Source organism: Silene latifolia, chromosome 7, assembly GCF_048544455.1.
Source record: "Silene latifolia isolate original U9 population chromosome 7, ASM4854445v1, whole genome shotgun sequence".
In the NCBI taxonomy this organism is placed as follows: domain Eukaryota; kingdom Viridiplantae; phylum Streptophyta; class Magnoliopsida; order Caryophyllales; family Caryophyllaceae; genus Silene; species Silene latifolia.
Window position 1 is genome coordinate 60,983,147 of NC_133532.1, and position 6,144 is coordinate 60,989,290.

Here is a 6,144-nt window from a genome sequence, read left to right on the forward strand (position 1 = left end):
TTCAGCCGGTCGACAGGCCGCCGGCTGTCAACCGGTTGGGATCCCCCTGTAAGTGGTTTAACTCTCCAAATTTTTGTCGTGGGTCTCAGCCGGCCAACCGGCCGCCGGTCCCTTACCGGCTGGAAACCCCTTGTAACGTTTTGGCTCTTTTACAAATTTTTCGAAATTGAACCTTGGGTCCCAGCCGGTGGACCGGCCGGGAGCCCGCTGTAACTTTTATTGAAAATCCAATGTTTGCCTGGAGTACCAGCCGGTGGACCGGCCGCCGGCCCACAACCGGCTGAGACCCCTCTGAGTGTTTTTCTTCGCCTATAACTTATATTAATCATTAATTTACGCATGTATCTTTTCCATGATTAGTAAGTGGTCGATTTAGGACTTGTTTACGTGATAATCATTCAACTGTTGTTACTCTTATTTTGTGATCCAAGTGCGACGTTTTACATTGACGACTTGACATTCCTTATTTACCCTTTCGGACCTTTGGTTACGTACTGTGTGCCATGTTTCCGGATTGGGTTATCCTACCGCCTCTTCAGACCTTTGGTTACGGATCGTGTGCCATGTTTCCGATTTGGGGTTACTCGACCTTTGGTTACGGACTGTGTGCCATGTATCGAGTCTTCGATGCGGATAGGTCACCGCATGTCGAATCGGGCGACGCCCATCCCGAGAGTCTGGATCCAGGTTTAGACTAGGACCGTATTATTATCGTCGTCCTACCAAGTGGTTGGAGTCTAGGTGTTTGTCTTTTGAGTCCATGCTACGTAAATGTCTTTCTTTGTTATGGTCATTGGCGTGTCCTTATATACGAGAGTTCGCGTCTTGTATGATATTTTGTGAGAGTCTTCGTCATATCGGATACTAGTGGTGAGATGCAAGCCCTTAGTTGCGATATGATCGCCGAGATCGATGTTCCCATCCATTCTTATGGTGAGATGCAAGCCTGATGTGACCATAATTAGCGCATATTTAGCCCCCGAATTAGCCTTTTCCCATGCTTTTTAGTGCATATTTGGGTCATTTCTTATCTTTAGTTCTTTGTTTTGCATATTCTTTGAGATTTTGATCCCTTGGTAGGAAAGGAGTAAGAATCTTGCATTTTCATGGCAAAACGAGACTAAATTGATCGAATTCAATGACCAAGCATCAAGGACAGACAAGATTAGAAGGCCTTTGTACATATTATAGTAGAAGAGCAATGTTGAGAAAGGATCCTTGAGTCCCCAAGGAAATCCCCAAGGAATTTATGAAGAAAAGGGAAGAAAAGAAGAAGATATGTTGCTGAGTGACAATCCGAGCGGATTGTCACCAATCCGTCCGTCCCGCAGCTGCACAATCCGTGCGGCTTTGCTCTAATCCGCTCGGATTCCACCTCCACAATCCGACCGGATTCCCTTGAATCCGCTCGGATTCCAACGCCAGATTCCGCCCGTCCCGACCTTGTTCCGCCTTGGATTCCAAAGACAAAGACGATTTCCTCTTCTCCAAGCTACAAAGAAAGAAGCCCTTCTCTCGAAAAATACCGGGTCCTCCTTGCTCAATCTAAAAAGTGTAATTACTAGTTTAGCCCTTAGTTAACCCTAATGCATCCTCCCTAATTTCCACTATAAATACCCCATTAATCTAATTAGAGGAGCATGTTCTTCTTATCAATAATTAGAGTAGTTAATATCAATCAAATCTCTCTTTAGTTTTGTAATCAACAATTAATCAAGTTCTAATACAAGTTTTATTTCCTTAATCTCTCTTTTGTTCATCCTTTATTTTGGGTAATTGAAGATTATTTGGGTTATTATTGGGAGATTGACAACCTCTCAATCAAGCATTCAAGTACTTCTTTTATCTTTGCTTTATTATTGGAATCATTAGTAGATATAATTCTCTTAATCCCTTTTTAATTATTGTTAATTACTTTCATTTATTCATCATGTTTCATATTGTTGGTATGATTGACAACCTTTCTAGCATGATCAACATGATAATGAGTGAGCAGTCTCTTAGCTAGGGTTAAATGGGTGATTAGGGGAAACCAACATGGGGAATGATTCATGCTTAAATTAATATGCTTTCATGTTTTATTTGCTTGCTTGTTTTGATCTCAACTCATGCACATGTTATATTTGATGAAATGCTAAGCCTATGAATCCTTGCATTTACTATCATCTTCTATCTTTTCAATGAGACTTGTAAGACATAACCCAACTCGAGTCTCATTAGACCATGCATGTTGTTGAGTAGGGAAGATTAAGTCGACTTGTAGGTGTTGTACAATCTAATCGATTCGGCTCCGGGACCCAAACTTTCCTAGGATTGTAAGATATAACCCAACTCAATCCATCACAACAATAATTGCTTGTTTATAATTTGAGAACATGTTTGTATGATCATGTCCCATGATTCCCCTATGATCCCATGACACCCTAGTGCTTTTAATCAATTGTTTACACCCCTTTTTAATTCATCTTGCTAGTTTATTTTCATTGCTATTTTAGTTTAGTGACCTTCTACATCAACCCAATTTGTGACACCCCTAAGACACCACTAGTTTCAATAGAAATCTCATTTCAACTCCCGTCCCTTGGGATCCGACCTTTACTTGCCTCTTTACTAATTGTAGAGTTTTTTGTGAAGTTATAAATTGTGTTTTGATTCGACCGTGACCCAACGACCACATCTTAATTTGTGAACACGAAACGGACTCGCATCAAAAATGGCGCCGTTGCCGGGGACGGTGTTTACTTGATTTAGATTTCTTTTTATTGTTATTAGTTGTGTCTTTCTTCGCCTTGGGGAAGTAAAACTCCTCAAGGTTTGCTCTAATCGTTTTCAAGTTGTTTGATATTTTGCGAGATGGATTTCATAGATTGTTTTGTAGAGGACCACTTGAGTATCCCTTACTTCAAGGATCCCATGCAAGCATTGGAAGCCTTGGAAGCAAGTGAGGCTAAGAGCATGTATTGGGAGTTGGAGGTGGATCTCTTTGAGGCCGCTCTAGCTAACAAGGAACTTACTCGTGCACAATCCGAATTAGTGCATAATATTCTAGTGGAAGCATGTCAACCCATAGAGGATGAGCAATCCATCCTAGAGGATATTTTACAAGCTCAAGAGCAAGAGGAACCCATCATGGGATTTGAATATGATGAGGTTAATGAAAGTGAAGTTGAGTATGCTATGAGAATGGAATGTCTAATGGAGATGGAGCAAATTCTCAATGAAACTCCAAAGGAGGAAAGTAAGGTACAAACTCCTACTTTGAAACCTCTTCCCCCAAATTTGAAATATGCTTACCTTGATAAATCAAAGACCAAACCCGTGATTGTTAATGATAGACTTGATGATGACCAATTGGGAAAGTTGCTTGATGTGTTTAAACAACATGAGAAGGCTATAGGCTATAGTCTAGATGACCTTAAGGGGATAAGTCCCAACTTTTGCATGCATAGAATTCATCTAGAGGAAGACCATAGACCTACCATTCAACCCCAAAGAAGATTGAACCCCCACATGCAAGAAGTTGTCAAAGGAGAAGTCATGAAATTACTTGATGCGGGAATCATATATCCCATATCGGATTCTTTGTGGGTTAGCCCCGTCCAAGTGGTACCTAAGAAAGGAGGTACCACGGTAGTGACAAATGAAAAGAATGAATTAATACCCACAAGAATGATCACCGGTTGGCGTATGTGCATTGACTATCGGAAATTAAACTCCGCAACAAGAAAAGATCACTTCCCCTTACCATTCATTGACCAAATGCTTAAGAGGTTAGCCTCCAACAAATTCTTTTGTTACCTTGACGGGTATTCGGGATTCTTCCAAATCCCTATACACCCGGATGACCAACATAAGACCACCTTCACATGCCCTTATGGCACTTTTGCATATAGGAGGATGCCTTTTGGATTATGTAATGCCCCCGCCACTTTCCAAAGATGCATGATGAGTGTCTTCTCCGATTACCTAGAGACCATAAGGGAAGTTTTTATGGATGATTTTAGTGTTTATGGAAAGGACTTTGACTCATGTTTGCATAATCTTTCTCTTGTGTTGCAAAAGTGTGAAGATGTTAGCCTTGTTTTAAATTGGGAAAAGTGTCACTTCATGGTCAATGAAGGAATTGTTTTGGGTCATTTGATTTCGGAAAAGGGCATCGAGGTCGATAAAGCTAAAGTTGAGGTGATAGAGAAACTCCCACCTCCCGTGAATGTTAGAGGGGTGAGAAGTTTTCTCGGTCACGGGGGTTTTTATCGTCGTTTCATAAAGGATTTTTTGAAAATAGCAAAACCCCTCACTCAACTTTTGCTTAAAGATGCCCAATTCCAATTTACTGACGAGTGTGTTGAAGCTTTTAATAGAATCAAAGAAGCGTTAGACTTGGCACCAATCATTCAACCCCCGAATTGGGAGTTACCTTTCGAGATTATGTGTGACGCTAGCAACTACGCCGTTGGAGCGGTTCTTGGCCAACGGGTAGGGAGAGCTCTTCACGCCATCTATTACATAAGCAAGACCCTCGACCCCTCTCAAGTGAATTATGATACAACCGAAAAGGAGCTTCTTGCCATTGTTTATGCTTTGGATAAATTCCGTTCCTACTTGCTTGGATCCAAGGTGATTGTATTTTCGGATCACCGTGCTCTCCGACATCTCTTGATAAAGAAGGAGGCAAAACCAAGATTGTTGAGATGGATTTTGCTCCTTCAAGAATTTGACTTGGAAATAAGAGACAAGAAAGGAGCCGAGAATGTAGTGGCGGATCACTTGTCAAGAATCCGGTTTCATGATGAAAATGGAGAAACCCCGATCAATGACTCATTTCCCGACGATATTTTGATGGCTATTCAAACACAACTTGAGAGGCACATCACTCCATGGTTTGCCGATTATGCCAATTATATTGTTGGAAAAGTGCTCCCTCCAAATTTGAACCACAACCAAAGGAAGAGATTCCTATTCGAAGTGAAGAGGTACTTTTGGGATGATCCAAACCTCTACAAGGAGTGTAGTGATGGGCTCTACCGGAGATGCATCCCTCAATGGGAAATCCAAGGAATCTTAGAAGGATGTCATTCATCACCCTACGGTGGGCACCATGGAGCAAGGAGAACCGTTGCAAAAATTCTCCAATCGGGCTTCTATTGGCCTACAATGTTTCAAGATACAAGAGAATTCATCATTCATTGCGATGCTTGTCAAAGAACGGGGAATATATCTTGGAGGAACGAAATGCCACAAAGGGGCATTCTAGAGGTAGAGATCTTCGCTGTTTGGGGAATCGACTACCAAGGGCCCTTTGTGACATCCAATGGGAATAAGTACATCCTTGTGGCCGTAGATTATGTTTCAAAGTGGGTGGAGGCAATCGCCACCCCAAATGATGATGCAAAAACAGTCACCAAGCTTTTCAAGAAGATAATTTTCCCAAGATTTGGAGTTCCTAGAGCGATCATTAGTGATGGAGGAACGCATTTCCATGAGAAGAAGCTTGCATCCCTTTTGACCAAATATGGTGTTCAACATCGAACCGGCTTGGGATATCATCCTCAAACAAGCGGTCAAGTGGAAATTTCAAATAGAGAAATCAAGCAAATCCTTGAAAAAGTTGTGAACAAGACTCGGAAAGATTGGAGCACAAAGCTTGATGATGCTCTTTGGGCTTATAGGACGGCCTATAAGACTGCCATAGGACCTCCCCCTACAAGCTTGTCTATGGAAAAGCATGTCATTTGCCAATTGAATTGGAGTACAAAGCTTATTGGGCAATCCGAGCACTTAATCTTGATCTCAAATTGAGCGGTCAAAGGAGGATGATTCAAATCCAAGAGTTGGAGGAATTCCGACTACAATCCTATGAGAATGCAAAGATTTACAAAGAAATAACAAAATTGCTTCATGATAAAAGAATTAGACAAAAGGCCTTGCACAAGGGAGACAAAGTCCTTCTATTCAATTCCCGCTACCGACTCTTTCCGGGAAAATTGAACTCTAGATGGATGGGTCCCTATGTGATAACCGAAGTTGGAAAATATGGAGATTTCGAACTCAAGGCGGGCGATGGAAGCAAGTTCAAGGTAAATGGTCAAAGGTTGAAGCCATACTATGAAGGAGCATTTGTTGGAGAGGTCGAGGCTACCTACC